The sequence below is a fragment of the Amblyomma mixtum genome, chromosome 7 (genome assembly GCF_055824585.1).
Source record: "Amblyomma mixtum isolate Tamu chromosome 7, ASM5582458v1, whole genome shotgun sequence".
Lineage (NCBI taxonomy): Eukaryota > Metazoa > Arthropoda > Arachnida > Ixodida > Ixodidae > Amblyomma > Amblyomma mixtum.
The window spans coordinates 462,224-477,914 of NC_143018.1; the positions used below are offsets into that span (position 1 = coordinate 462,224).

At 55.9% G+C, this 15,691-nt stretch overlaps 1 pseudogene; it reads right to left on the reverse strand.

The window, feature by feature from the left end:
• Positions 1-3,255: 3,255 nt before the first annotated feature.
• On the reverse strand, positions 3,256-4,663 carry LOC149334780 (uncharacterized; annotated as a pseudogene).
• Positions 4,664-15,691: the final 11,028 nt, after the last annotated feature.

The window sequence follows — 15,691 nt, forward strand, 5'->3', positions numbered from 1 at the left end:
GATCATGTCACAGCTCTTTCGAAACCTGACCACTTTGCCAATATGATCGCTTCCGACCTCTATTCCGACCAAGCAGAGGCGCTTACCTACCTTCTGCCATCTTTTTAGGACATATTTGATTTCAATGACCGCCCTTTGGCTCGTACGACTATTGTGAAGCATCGTATCAACACCGGTGACGCCGCTCCTCTGCACCGCCGGCCTTATAGGGTGTCCAGTTCCGAACGCCAAGTGATACACCAGGAAGTCGAAAAGATGCTCACTAAGGACATCATCGAACCGTCGCCCAGTCCCTGGGCCTCTGCAGTCGTCCTTGTTAAAAAGAAAGACGGCAGTTGGCGTTTCTGCGTCGACTATCGCCACCTGAACCGCATCACAAGAGACGTATACCCACTCCCTAGGATCGATGACGCTCTCGGCTGCCTCCACGGATCTCAATACTTTTCTTCCATTGATCTTCGTTCCGGTTATTGGCAAATCACCGTTAACGAGCAGGACCGCGAAAAAACGGCTTTTGTCACACCTGACGGTTTATACCAGTTCAAAGTCATGCCGTTCGGACTTTGTAATGCACCAGCTACTTTCGAACGGATGATGGACTCACTGCTTCGTGGATTTAAGTGGACTACTTCTATGTGTTAAATAGAATTCAGAGCAAAAAAACAGACAAGGGGCGAAGAGAGACACACTGAGACGTTCACGAGCGCTAGCCCGGCAGCTTGCTCTCCTGGACGTGTATGTGCTACCTTGACAATGTGGTTGTCTTCTCGCCCACATTTGCCTCACACCTTGAACGTATCAGGAGTATCCTGACTATCTTTCGTGCGGCTGGGCTACAGCTCAACTCGTCCAAATGCCAATTCGGCCACCGTCAACTCACCATTTTTGGACATCTCGTCGACGCCTCCGGTCTACGTCCTGATCCAGCTAAAACTGCAGCGGTGAAACACTTCCCTCGTCCAAATTCTCGGAAAGACGTGCGCAATTTTCTTGAGCTGTGTTCCGACTTTCGCCGTTTTATTCAAGATTTTGCTCTTATCGCTCGTCCCCTCACTGACCTCCTGAAGACCGACACAGACTTTACTTGGGGCACTGATCAACAACGTGCGTTTTCCACGCTTGTCAGCCTGCTGAGATCATCTCCGATTCTGGCACATTTTGATCCTGCGGCCTCAACTGAAGTCCGCACGGACGCCTGTGACTACGGGATCGGAGCCGTGCTGGCTCAACGCTCCCGGGGCCCACACCGCGTGGTTGCGTACGCTAGCCGCCTGCTGTCACCTACTCAGCGAAATTACTCCATTACCGAACGTGAGTGCCTCGCCCTGGTTTGGGCTGTAGCTAAATTCCGGCCATACTTGTTCGGGCGTGCTTTTTCTGTTGTCATGGACTACCATGCACTTTGCTGGCTGTCCTCGCTGAAAGACCCTTCCGGGCGTCTTGGCCGCTTGGGCGCTACGCCTTCAGGAGTATTCGTACACTGTCGTGTACAAGTCTGGGCGTCTCCATCAAGACGCTGACTGCCTGTCTCGGTACCCTGTCGAGCCACCTGCTCTCAGTGACACTGACAATATCCCTTCCCTGTTTGGCATTTCTGATCTACACAACATCGCCGAGGAGCAGCGCAAAGACCCATATTTGCAAACCATCATCGAGGGCCTCAGCTCTGGAAGCTCGAAGCGGTCCCTGCAGCTCTTCGTTACCGAAAATAACATCCTATATCGCCGCAACTTCCGTCCTGACGGGCCGTCCCTCCTTCTAGTCATTCCCCAGCAGCTGCGGTCTTCTATAATTGCAGAACTCGATGACCTGCCTGCCGCTGGCCACCTTGGTGTGGCACGAACTTACGACCGGATACGGCGCCGTTTCTTTTGGCCTGGATTATACCGTACAGTCCGGCATTACGTCACCACTTGCGACCTCTGTCAGCGCAGGAAGAAGCCTTCGGCACCACCTCCTGGTCTTCTACATCCTATAGACGTGCCTGTGGAACCGTTCCACAGTGTAGGGCTCGACCTCCTTGAGCCATTCCCGACCTCGGCATCCGGAAATAGGTGGGTCGCGGTAGGCACAGACTATGCCACTCGGTATGCGATCACCCGTGCTTTGCCTACGAGCTGCGCGACCGATGTGGCAGACTTTCTTTTGCACAATCTCATTCTGCAACATGGTGCCCCTCGTCAGTTACTCACAGATCGCGGACGCCATTTCCTGTCCAGAGTTGTTGACAACATCCTGCGTTCATGTTCTATCAAGCATAAGATTGCCACAGCATACCACCCGCAGACCAACGGGCTAACCGAGCGTTTGAACCGAACACTGACAGACATGTTGTCTATGTACGTCTCCCCCGATCACAAAGACTGGGATCTCGCCTTGCCCTACGTCACGTTCGCTTACAACAGCTCGCGGAATGACACAACTGGTTACTCTCCTTTCTATCTCTTATACGGGAGACACGCCGTCCTGCCTCTGGATACACTTGTCCTATCCGCTGACCGTCCAGTCACCGCCTATGCCCGTGACGCCATTGCTCAAGCTGCAGACGCTCGCCAAATCGCCCGTACTCGGCAACAAGCGTCTCGGCAAGCACAGAAGTCTCTGTATGATCATCACCATGGCCATGTCACTTACGAACCGGGGTCGCTCGTTCTTCTGTGGTCCCCTTCCCGCCGCGTCGGTCTTTCTGAAAAACTTTTGTCCCCCTACCATGGTCCTTATCGTGTTGTGCGTCAGGTCACCGACGTCACGTATGAAGTTACTCCTCATACACCTGCATCCTCATCATGTAGAGCACAAACCGATATTGTTCACGTTACGCGCATCAAACCCTACCACGCAGCTCCTCTGTCATCGGCCTAGCGCCGGGACGGCACTTGTGCCGCCGGAGCTCATGTTACGACGCAGTGGAAGTGGAAGACGAAGTGGACTCCCGCGTGAAAGGGAGTCCCGCGTGAGAGAAGAGGTTGATGGTGCTTCCTGTTCGCGTTGGTGCTCCCTGCTAGGAACTATTCACGTACGGCTTGTAAACAAATGTAAATAGTATTTCCCTGTAATAATATATACAAGTCGCACGCGTGTGAAGGTCTGGAAGGTCACAGTACAAACGACACAAAGCACAAAACAGCTGCAGTGGGGCTTCCAGCTGCTCATCGTCCAAGGTAGCACACACGGAGCGTTCGCTCACTGCACGTAACTACCTGGCGGAGAACAGGCGGGACGTCAAGCCCGCCTATTCGAGGAATGCACAGAGGCTCACCATTGTTGATGCAGGGCAGTGCGCGCACTGCCCTGCGGCCACAATAGCGTTGTGAGGAAGTCTGGGAGAATTCCCAGCGCTCCGTAGGCCGCGAACATGTCGCGACAGGCATCATCGAACGCGGTGCAGCGAAGAAGTAGGTGTTCTAGAGTTTCGGCCGCACCGCATCCAAAACACACTGCCCTCGTCGCGAACCCGTGACGCACCCGTCGTTCCTCGAGCCACACGCATTCAATTGGCAAGCGAAGGATCATTGCGCGCTGCGCCCGCGTGAGTGGGCGACAGTCGGTGATGTAGCAAATGCGCTCACCTCCGGTGATGCGGGGATCGGGCTGCTGCCGTCGGAGATGATCCTGGATGACGGCACGCACGTCCTCCAGCGCAAGAGGAAGATTGCTGGGAGGCAGCTGATGTGCGGCGGTCGCGAGGTCGTCAGCTTCCTCGTTGCCGGCGATGCCGCAGTGACCGGGCACCCATTGCGCGCGCACGACGCATCCGAGGTGCGCTAGCTGCGCGATGCGCGATCAGACTTCGCGCACTAATGGGGTGCCACAGCCGTTGGTCTGCAGCCGGCTACGGGCGGCGCGGGAGTCACACAACACAGCACACTTGGGCGGCGGAGGGACGAAGGTGAGCAGCAGTTCCAGCCCAAGCTGAATCCCCATCAGCTCCGCCGTGGTGGAAGAGCCCAGGTAGTTGGTGTGCTGTTGGCTGTGCAGTCGCAGGGCGGGGATGGTGGCTCCCGCTGCGAGCGAGCAGCTGTCGCGGGCCACTGAGCCGTCGGTGAACCCGACGAGATGGTCTTCGAGCTCCTCGTGTATGACGGCTCTGGCAAGCTGCTTGCTGCACAGCACAGATGGGTGTGCTCCGCATTCCCGCGATGCCGACGATCGCTCGCTGAACCTCCGAGGCAGCAGGCCAGGGCGCGCAGATGCCGTATGGCGGCGACACTTCTGTTAGCTGCTCGTACTCGAGCAGCGCCGCACCTATACGTGAGCGAGGGTGCGAGCGCAAGCGCTGTAGCAGCGAGCCGCCGTCCGGTGCGCGGTGAAGCCGATCTATATGATTAAGAGCCCTGCGCGCTGCTTGGAGCTGCAGTGGCCACGCTCCCGCCTCGGCCAGCGTTGCGGCGCACTGCGAGTTTCTCGGTAGGCAGAGGCACAAGCGCAGGGACTTGCGGTGCTGCAGCTCTAGCTTCTTCCAGCAAGGTTTGCGCACCAAGACGAGCGACAGCGCATTGAGCGTCGCCCCCAATGCTTCGGCGTTGTAGAGGCGCAGCGCGGCTTGCTGGGAGATGCCCTGGCCTCGAGCGGTGAGCTTGTGCACGGCGGCGGTGATCCTCTTCACCTGCAAACAGGCCTTGGTCGCCGAGGGGCGGAAGGAAAGGCGCTGATCGATGTCCATGCCAAACGGTATGTCCTGTTGAGAACGGGCCCACAAGCCCACCGCTGGAACCAGTGTTAAAGATGGGGCTTCTATCCCACCGCTGGAACCAGAGTTGAAGACGGAGGGGTCCTGGAGATGACTAACTCGTTTAGCCTCGCAGGTACCGGCTCCGAATGACGATGTCGGACTGCGCTATCGAGGAAACTGTACAAAAGGGTTTATTCTACATATTTACAGATGAGAATCGACTCGAATGCTCCGATCACACAACAACATCCCGTTAAATACGGTTCGCGTTCCCCAGATCCCTGACTGGGGAACTTGGTTCGAATAACGTTGTCCAATCGGATGGGCCATTGATGACGCTGGCGGTACCACCCACGGCACGGGGCGGTGCTGAAGCTCTCTCGCTCTCTCACAGCTCGGGGGATGAGAAGGGGAAGACAGTCATCAAACACAGATGCGTCACCTTGACCACTGCCGCAAGTTTTCTGTGCGTTGCCTCCGTGGGAAAGCAGAATCCCGCAGTCCTCTCGCAGGTGGTTGAACCTTCTCGAACTCCCCCGCCGGATGGCCGAAGCACGAGACCCCTTCGACACAGCGTCTTTCAATTAGCAGCCTCGCTCAGCGTGACCTTGCGTAGCATCATCCCGTCCGGTGACCCGAAGGCCGACTCGGCCAACGTATACCGCGGCTTCCGCCGTGCTTCTTGTGCATCAGCTGCTTCCAGCGTTGCTGCTGCTGTCACAAGTTCTCGCCGCATCTCTGCCTAACGACGACACTCGTCTGACAGTAATTTCTCCCAGGCCCGTGGGAGACAGCGTCCTTCGATCGGTTCGGAGGTTCGGTGATTTGGAGAGCAACAACCCCGTCCGTCGTCGTCAATGCTTCTGCCGCCGGCGCCAGGCCTCGTCATATCCCTTGCTTTGCGATGAGTCACACCCGGATCCCAGGACCACGTTGTCCACTCTTAACAGCTCGTCCGCGGCCCGAAAAATCTCGAATGGCCAGCGTTCACGACCGCTGGGCAGGAAGAGATGAGGCCGGAGTCGGGTGGAAGGGCTGGTTTCCAGAAATGGCATCCAAGCTCGAACATTCAACAAAGAATGGCATCAGTGGACTGTTCCACGAGACAGGGCAGTGACCCAAGAGGAAGCGCTCGGAATTTGCCAAAGACCCACCAGGCTTCCCACAATGACAATAAATGTTTACAAAAACATTACTGAATTTTGGCGTAATTTTGGTGCCAAGAAAGCGCAAAATATCCCCTTTGAAAGCGCCAAAGACGGACTGCTTGGACCAACGTTAAAAACAAAAACCCACACACAGTAGGTGGTCCTACCAAGTACTCCTGTCTACAACAATCGGCTGAATCCACCAGCATTTCCGTGCGGTTTTCCGTTCCTGAAACGCATCGAGAAATTCTGTTTTTGGAGAGCAGGACTCCGTCTAAGCAAGCGACCATTTTTGGGGGGACAAAACTGTCATAAGCACGTTTGAGACGATGATCAGTCTCAAATATGAACCTTGCGCCGTTCAAGTAACTCTGGTAACCCGACAGCATCTGTGCCGCCTAAACCAAACGCGCGCTGTTTGTCTGAAATGCTGAACGCTTCTCTACAAGTCAGCCTGCGGCTGACGTACAGAACCGGGTGCTCTTCGTGGTCGTCGCCAACGTGACTTGAAATAGCACCCAATCCTCTATCACTGGCGTCACACTGAACTTAACTCTTCACCATAGTGAGTGGTCTGAAGCAAAGGTCTGGACACGAGCGCTTCCCCCAGACGAGTTTTGTCTTCGGTCATTTCAGTGTATGTCAGTGAGGTTCCCTTTCGTAAGGTGTCAGACAAGGGATCAATGCTCCGTCTACGCAACGCTAAGCGTAGTTCTACTCGAGCTGCACTCCTGTGAGTGCCCTTATCTCTTGGTAGCATGGGAAATCGACACCTGTGATTTCTAACTCAGTGACACCATAGCCTTTGTCTAAGGTAAGGAAAAAAACAGTAACCTCCGATCAACTCTTTTTAACTCACAAAGTAGCCTTTCCCTTCCTGATTTCATAAACACACACAGAAAAAAAAGAGGAATAAAAAAAACGAAACAGCTACTTCGAGTCGCCACGCGGGGGGGAAAGCTGACTCCCCGCCGCCGAGTTGAAAGGATTAGTCTTTCAGACGTGCCTGCCGGGGTCGCGCTTTGACTGATTGTACTGCGGTCAACTCGTGACAAAAGGCTGCAGAAAAAAACGATCCCCGACTCTCACTGTCGTTTCCGCGCCTCCTCGAGGCTCTACGAAAACCTTGGTCGCGCCTACAATGTCGATAACCGACTCTGGCTCTGGACAACGAGCAGTGACCAGAGCGAGAAGGTACCTCTTTCTCTCGCCCCACGCAGGAAGCTCGGCTACCCATTCGGCATGCGCGCTTCCTAGAATGCGGTGCCAAATGTGAAGGACGATTCCTTTTTAAGTGCGCCCGCCGAACACGCCTGCATGTGTCGTCTCGGTTGTTCGACGCCTGCGTTCGCATGCGCTGAGTGCCGCGCAACCTTGCGGTTTCTGATCTCTTGGGCCGCTTTGCCTTTTTCCTAACTGGCTTTTTGTCCGGACGGCGCGGTCTAGTCTTTCTTGCAGGCCGATGCCCCTTTATGCACTTCGCGCCAGTTTTGCTTGGAAGACGCGCTCTTCCCTTTTCATTACTGCAGTCAGCCTTCGAACGAGATGCCCGTGTCGCCAGATCGTTAACTGCAGTTGCAAGTCTGCGAGGTGCAACGCGGGAAGGAGCAGCTCGGGAAGGTTTCGCTTTCCTTTCTTTGTTAACTCTGGCAGTCGTCCACGCTAAGGAATGTATGTCCTTACATTTGAACCGTTTTCTTTTGGTTCTTGCCCTTTTCCTTTTTCTCTGCCTGGACTGTTCCGCGTGCGTCTCTTGATCATAACTAGCTGACTCTGGTTTTTCAGTCGCACCTCGGAAACTTTCCTCAAGTTCAAAGCTGGCCTCTCCGGCTTTGCAGCAGAGTGTCAGCGCCTCCCAGCTGACGGCGGGACTTGAAACTGCTCCCGAGTTCCCCGGCGCATGCCTTCGGGAGTTGTCCTCTACCGCTTGCCCGTCGCTCTGCGCGTCTTTCTCTGCATTACAGTGCTCAGCTACAACTGAGCCAGCCTGGCTGTCGCTCTGCGCGCCATTCACTCTACTGCAGTGCTCAGCTACAACTGAGCCCGCCTGGCTGTCGCTCTGCGCGCCATTGTCTACATTGCAGTGCTCAGCTACAACTGAGCCCGCCTGGCTGTCGCTCTGCGCGCCATTGTCTACATTGCAGTGCTCAGCTACAACTGAGCCCGCCTGGCTGTCGCTCTGCGCGCCATTCTCTCTACCGCAGTGCTCAGCTACAACTGAGCCCGCCTGGCTGTCGCTCTGCGCGCCATTCTCTCTACTGCAGTGCTCAGCCACAACTGAGCCCGCCTGGCTGTCGCTCTGCGCGCCATTCTCTCTACTGCAGTGCTCAGCTACAACTGAGCCCGCCTGGCTGTCGCTCTGCGCGCCATTCTCTCTACTGCGGTTGTTACTCTCAAAAGGGGTTTCCGCTGTTTCAACCTCGAAACCTTTCTCGCTAGGAAAATCTCCCTTTTCGCGGTTCTGCCGGTTTGACGCCTGTATCGACTCTACTGAAAGGGTCGCGCTCGTAACTGTCCCGACAAAGCTGTCCATTGCCACTCCTACCTCACTTGGAGGAGAATCCTCGCACTCGTGTCGTTGAGACGCTATCTCGGAATGCTCTCTCTTAGCATTACGTCCAACTACACTGGACACGGTCTCGGATTCTGCGGCTTTCCTTGGACTACCGTACCGGTTGCACACGTTCTCTGCCACTTCTCTCGTGGTGTCGCGATTTACCAACTCGGCTACGGTCACAGACTTTACGGGTCTTGCCTGCGGACCTATTTCATAAGCATCGCTTGCTCTTTCGGGAGTTCCGGCTCTCACAATACCGCCTTTTCTTCGCAGCTCGTTTTCAAGCTGTATACGCTTTAGATCCATTTCGTCCTTTTCAGCTTCCCATTTTTTTTCTTTCTTTCTCTTTTTCCCACTCCCGATCAGCTTCCTCTTTACGCGCTTTTTCCTCTGTGCGCGCTTTTTCCTCCTGTTCGGCTTTTTCTTTACGGGCTTTTTCCTCCTGTTCGGCTTTTGCTTTTTCTTTACGGGCTTTTTCCTCCTGTATCAAGTTCCATGTAACTTCTAGGTGATCGTTATCCTTGACGTGTTTAAGAATGATTTCGCCCAGTTCAATTTTGGTTACTTTGTTCTGAACTTCCACTGACAGTTCCTCGCATATCAACAGCAAGTCCGACTTCAACAATCTCATTAGGTCCATTGTGACGCTTTCTCCGCTTTGGCTCTGCTAACTAAAAAAAAATGGCTTGATAATAACCCTTCTCAAATGACAAACCCTTGATTCCCAGTCAAGATTTTTCTCTGAATCTAAAGCCTGGCGAATCCCATAGCAAAAGCCAAAACGCTCACCCGTGGAGAAAGCACGATGTCGCACGGTCCATCCCAGCTGCTGCCAACCAGTGTTGAGAACGGGCCCACAAGCCTACCGCTGCAACCAGTGTTAAAGATGGGGCTTCTATCCCACCGCTGGAACCAGAGTTGAAGACGGAGGGGTCCTGGAGATGACTAACTCGTTTAGCCTCGCAGGTACCGGCTCCGAATGACGATGTCGGACTGCGCTATCGAGGAAACTGTACAAAAGGGTTTATTCTACATATTTACAGATGAGAATCGACTCGAATGCTCCGATCACACAACAACATCCCGTTAAATACGGTTTGCGTTCCCCAGATCCCTGACTGGGGAACTTGGTTCGAATAACGTTGTCCAATCGGATGGGCCATTGATGACGCTGGCGGTACCACCCACGGCACGGGGCGGTGCTGAAGCTCTCTCGCTCTCTCACAGCTCGGGGGATGAGAAGGGGAAGACAGTCATCAAACACAGATGCGTCACCTTGACCACTGCCGCAAGTTTTCTGTGCGTTGCCTCCGTGGGAAAGCAGAATCCCGCAGTCCTCTCGCAGGTGGTTGAACCTTCTCGAACTCCCCCGCCGAATGGCCGAAGCACGAGACCCCTTCGACACAGCGTCTTTCAATTAGCAGCCTCGCTCAGCGTGACCTTGCGTAGCATCATCCCGTCCGGTGACCCGAAGGCCGACTCGGCCAACGTATACCGCGGCTTCCGCCGTGCTTCTTGTGCATCAGCTGCTTCCAGCGTTGCTGCTGCTGTCACAAGTTCTCGCCGCATCTCTGCCTAACGACGACACTCGTCTGACAGTAATTTCTCCCAGGCCCGTGGGAGACAGCGTCCTTCGATCGGTTCGGAGGTTCGGTGATTTGGAGAGCAACAACCCCGTCCATCGTCGTCAATGCTTCTGCCGCCGGCGCCAGGCCTCGTCATATCCCTTGCTTTGCGATGAGTCACACCCGGCTCCCAGGACCACGTTGTCCACTCTTAACAGTCCATACCGTTTTCCGCCAAAGAATAGGAGTCCCGTCCAGTGACAGTGGCGTGAGGCGCGCTCGCGAGCGCGAAACGCAGGCCATGGCCACTGATTTGCCCGCGCTCAGCGACAGACCGAGGCCGCGTAAGCAGGCGCCGTTTGCGGTCAGGGCTCCCTGAAGGCACTCCCGCACGCGGAGCGCCTCGCCCGGTGGCCCCAGGCAGCACAGAACAATGTCATCTGCATATATGGACATGTACACATGGTGTCGGCCGACCGTGGGAAGGCAGGCCGGCAACACCGACATGGCCACATTAAAAAGGAAAGATGAAAAAACAGAGCCCTGCGGCACAGCCGGGTCCACCGGACGAGGTTCGGGGACTTTCCCCCCTACTCTCACGCGCGAACATATCGGAAACCGCGAACATATCGCAAAAGGCGCCAGCTCACACCAGCTGCTTCAAGCATCGAGAAAATTGGTGCGCGGTGGACATTGTCAAAGTGCCTGAGACTTCCAGTAGCAGCAGCAGCGCTACCTGTCCTGCCGCCCTGGCGTGCTCCAGCGCGGTGACAACGTCCGAGATGGAATCAGCCGTGCACCGCATCCCGCGGAAACCTGTCTCCCGCTCGTCAAACAAATCCGCCTCCGCGGCCCGCTCGTTCAGACGCTGCAACGCCATATGCTGCATGAGCTTACCTGCCGCCGATGTTAATGCCACTGGACAGTATCCACTCAGCTCCGTAGGTGGCCGCCCTGGCTTTCGGATAGGACAGACGGCCGCGGTGCGGCAATCCTCCGATAGCTCCCCGCGTTCCCACACAAGGTTGATCTACTGCAGGAGGATCTTTCGTTGCTCCGCATCCCGATTTCTGAGCATTTGGTAGGTCACCCCGTCTGGCCCGGGCGCCGAGCGACGACGGCAACGCAAGAGAGCCTTGTTCAACTCCGCCGCGCTGAAAGGCTCGTCACAGGGGACATCCGAGCTGAGGGGGAAGAGGCTGGCGTCGCTTCCGGGGCACTCGGCTGCAGCCGAGCTCGCATTCCTCGTGAGGCTGGGCGCCGCGAAACGATCGGCAAACCTCTCTGCCAGGTGTTCGAAGCTGAGGCCGCTGGAGATGGCAATTGCGGCCAGGGGCTAAGGGTTTGCCTGTTGTTCCGTCAAGCGCTGCAACATGTCAAATAACTTCTGCGAGCTGGCGTCTTGCTCCATCCTTTGGCATAGTGAAGCCCACTGCCGGCGGTATAGTTTTTTGGAGTGGCGGCGCGCCGCCGCGTCCAGGCGGTTGTAAACAGTCCAGTCGGCCGCTCTGTCGGTTCGTCGCGCCCTGTTTTCTTCGCGATCCTTTTTTCGCACAGCCCGAGCAATTTGTTATCAGGTGTGGGCTGCCCTGCCCGCACCTCTGCTCGTCGGGTGGCTGCGAGGGCGCTCCGAACCAGACTGGAGAAGTCAGCACCAGTAGCGGGCGCCTCATCGACCGCCTGCCTGAACGCGTTCCAGCTGGCGATGGAATAGGTTCTTTTGGCGCGCGCCTCCGCAGCAGTGGGCTCGATGAAGATGGAGAAGTGATCCGAGCCCCAGAGTGAAGGTGATCGACGCCATGTCGCCTCTATCCCTCTGGATGCGAAGGCAACGTCGATGCAGGAGCCGGGTGTTCCGCGTCGTCGAAAGGTGGGCTCGCCGGTGTTCAATGGGGTGAGTCCCAGCTGCGTTGCTGCGTCGTGCAGGTCGTCCCCTCGCGCGGAGTGACGCACACTGCCTCACGCACTATGGTGGGCATTAAAATCACCACAGATGATCTGGCGCGGGCACAGCACGAGGACACTGCACGAAAACACAGCGCGTTCCACGCGGCAGCTGGGCGCACATAAACACAAGCTATTGACGTGTCAACACCACCGACGCGCACTGTCACCACCACACATTCCTGAGCACCGCTTGTCGCCGCCGCCGAACCGACGAGAGTATGCTGCACATCACTGCGCACGTAAACAGCGCACCTTGATTTCCCAGGGCGATGGGCACGATCACAACAGGGCACTGCGGCACAGCTGGGTTCCTCGCACGGTGTTGGTGAATGGTAACCAACATAACCTGGTAGCCGCATCTGGGGCTCCCAGACTTGGAAACGGACGTACGTCTCCTGCAGCGCGATCACCTCTGGTGCTTACTCCGCGATGCGGACTCGCAGCTCGGGGTAGCGCGCCGCAAGAGAACTCACGTTCCACTGCAGGATGGATGGTATGCGGGGGGGAGCCCAGCGACCAGCCATGGTGCTGGCCTGTCCGTGCAGGAGCACCTGCTGCCTCTAAGCAGGCCCGGTGTCCATTGCTGCCCTCAGGAAACAGGGCGCTGATCGCGCTCTGCGCGTTTTGCAGCTGTTGAATCTGCAGGTCTCTCGCGTCAGCTGGCCTGCCAGGCGCTGCTCCCTGCGTAGGCCGCGAGGCGCGCCGCGCCTCGGGACCGGTTGTCGTCTGCTGCTGCTGGCGCGGCCGCTGGCTTGGTTGGTGTGCAAATGTGAAATATGTACACCGAGCCTGCAGGCCAGCCGGCCAGCCTGGATCCCCTCCGCTGGCACCGTAAAAATGAGCTAGATTGTTCTTCACGTAAATAATAAACACTGGGAGCAAGAAGTAAGAAAAATAGATCATTTTTGAGGATCGTTGACCAATGTCGAGTTGCTGGTGGAAGTAGCAACTCTGATACGAGCAAATTCCTTTCCACAACCGCCTCTCAGCTGCCGCTGCCCCGCCGTTGAGGTCCGGCTCGCGCGCCTGGCGTCCTCTAGCTCAGCTGCCGAACGGGTCGCAAAAATGGCCGTATGATTTGCTGTGAGGTGGCGCTATTGACAGTAAAGCGATGCCAAGAGTATGCATTCTATTATAACGTAGGCTACTTCCTAAGCGCTGACCACTGCGGTTTCGATGCGAAGCAGGCTATAGGCCTAGTGACGACTAGGGCAACCAGACAGCAGTGCAGTTCGTCGCTCGGCGCGTCCGCGTCCAGCGCCGTTGCCGACTGCGCGCTACATGGGCAGGAATGCTCTGTTGCCGCTCTAGTACAGGAGGCAGTCTTTCTGATAACATCGCTATTTTCTCTTTTCTGGTGCGAGCTTCAAGTAGCCAAGCAGCGCTCAGGCACAGGTGTGCGGTGGCAAAGTGTTACACCGGCTGTGGGCCGCGCTTCAGTCTAGCGGCGCAAAAATGCTTGCCGCTCCGGGTATCTCTGCTTGCAGAGGGCGGCAGTTCGCAAGCGGAGGGCGATGCGGCGCAACGGCCGAGTTTTCGCGCATGTGTCAGCTCAACAGGTAGCAAACTCCGTTCTAAGCAGGAGACGGTGCAGCTCGCAAATATCGACCATTTTTTCAATTACCTAGACTGACGTCATTTTAAAGCCACATTCGAGTCCATATGGTGCTGAGACCTCGGTCAACTATGGCTCAACAGGCCTCGCTACGCCGCCATGTTGTGTCGGCGACAGAAGCCTCTGATTGGCTTCTTAAGATGACGTTTGCTGTAGAGTTGAGGGGGACGCTCGCTGAGAAACCAAAATTTAGTCTTTTTCGCTATTCAATCAACCCGGCCGATGAAACGAACCAAGGCATACTACAGAATGAAGAGCCAGAATTACAAATACACACGTCGTTCAAAATTTTCGGAAAGCATTTCACGACCCCTTTAAGGGTACAATGCGATAGCATTGGGTACCTCTCACGTGTAAGTGCTCTTTTGTCGCCTCGGTTCTGCCTACATGTCCGCATGTGCCGCATGTGCGGAATTTGTCACTTTGTCCATTTTGCTCACAGATCATTGGAGTCCTGATACCGGTTACATTCAACCTTCCACCTGCCAAGGTGGGCCGTTTGCTTACAATACGGTTGACAGGTTAAAACGGTGTCCAGGTTGTAATGACGTCAGGAGCTCAGGTGACTTGCATGGCATGGAGGCCGCCTGCTTTTTCATTCACAACATCGACACAGATGACACCGAATGCCTTGGAGAAAGGGATCCCTAACGCTGCCGCGTTTATGAAATGGAAGGATTTTCGCGTAGTTAAATCCAGTAGGCATGCAAACGCATGTGCTTAGCCTGGTTGGCTCATGCTTTCGCTTTGCACCCCCCCCCCCTCCCCCCCCATCCCCGCCTCTAGCAGTTGCTATGGTGAGAAGCACGCTGCGGTGCCACCCAGCGCAACGGAAGCGACCTCCCTTTACAGCAATGTCGCCAGCTGTCCGACGCCATGTTGATCGCCTTGCCCCGTAATGGTTGCATCGCAAGGCACCCGTCCTTTGTCTCTACTGCTGCATTCCTCAAGCTGTTAAGAGCCCGCTTCTAAAGACTCAGTCGCGGTAACATCACCCGCATCAGCATTCACTTCATGCAGCTAGCAAGCCTGACCTACAGCAATCACATCGACCTTCCATCGTTTACTTAGGCCTAGGCACAATCATAGTTGATCACGTGCACAGACGCGATACCGCGTTCACAATCGCTTATTTCTCTCGTGTTTTGCGTATCTTAGCATTCAGGTTTGCATCACGAATTGCGGCTCACCACAGTCCAGCGCAGCGGAAAATTCTGCTGCCTCTCTACGTTGCTCTCAGCTGCACCCTCCTGAGTGCCACCCATCTTTTCCCATCGCCCTTTTTGGGCCAATCCCTGGAAACGAACCTAGTGTACACATATGAAAATCTGCATGAATGACATTCTTTTACACATCCTGTTCTCAGGCTCAATGCCTACCATGTTTGTAAGCCAGCTCAGACTTGTCATCGTCGAGGATCGACTGCCCCTGTACCCTTCCATTCACTCCGCCCTGTTTCCTGTTTAAGACGGCGTCATATTCTCTCCCTCTCCCGCGCCTACCTCTGCTGCCAGCAATGGAAGCAATTCATCTCGGCGTGTATGTTCCAGGCTCCCGCAACACAGCGGGATCCTTGACTTGCCCAGGACCATATGTAGCAGCACCATCACCATAGTGATCTGCGCGGCTAAAAAATTACGACTATGTATCGTGGCTTAGGTAGTCCCTTGTGCGCGCCTTTCCTGCTGAGGCGGTTCGGTTCGCTCTGTTTCTTCGGTCAGCCTGCTCGTGCCCCCCCTCCCCTCCCCCCCCCGCCACCGGATACGGGCCGGTGTAGTCTCGGCTACTAGGCTTTGTTCCGGTGCAATGCCAGCAGTGGGGATGGGACGGCCGGGACCCATCCTCTGGGGATGCAAAACCCCATGGGAGTGGCAGCGACTCCCAGGTGACTGTGAGGGCCAGTCGCGCGCGTAAGTCCGGTGCCTGAGCGGAGGCAGGCCTGGGTTTATACTCCGGCTGGACCCACAGAATCCGGCCCGGAAGGCATGTCCAAAGATCAAAAGGTTTTCAAATACATGCTACCTTCCTCCGCACGCGGGGGCGTGCAAGTCTGGCTACCAACGCGTCGTTTTCTGGTTACGGAGAAACAAGGTCCGCGAGGGGGTTCATAGTGGCCAGGCTCTGAGGACACGGCGCGTCGGGGATTGCGGGACGCCGGGGGATGGGGCCCTAGTACGACCTCGGAAG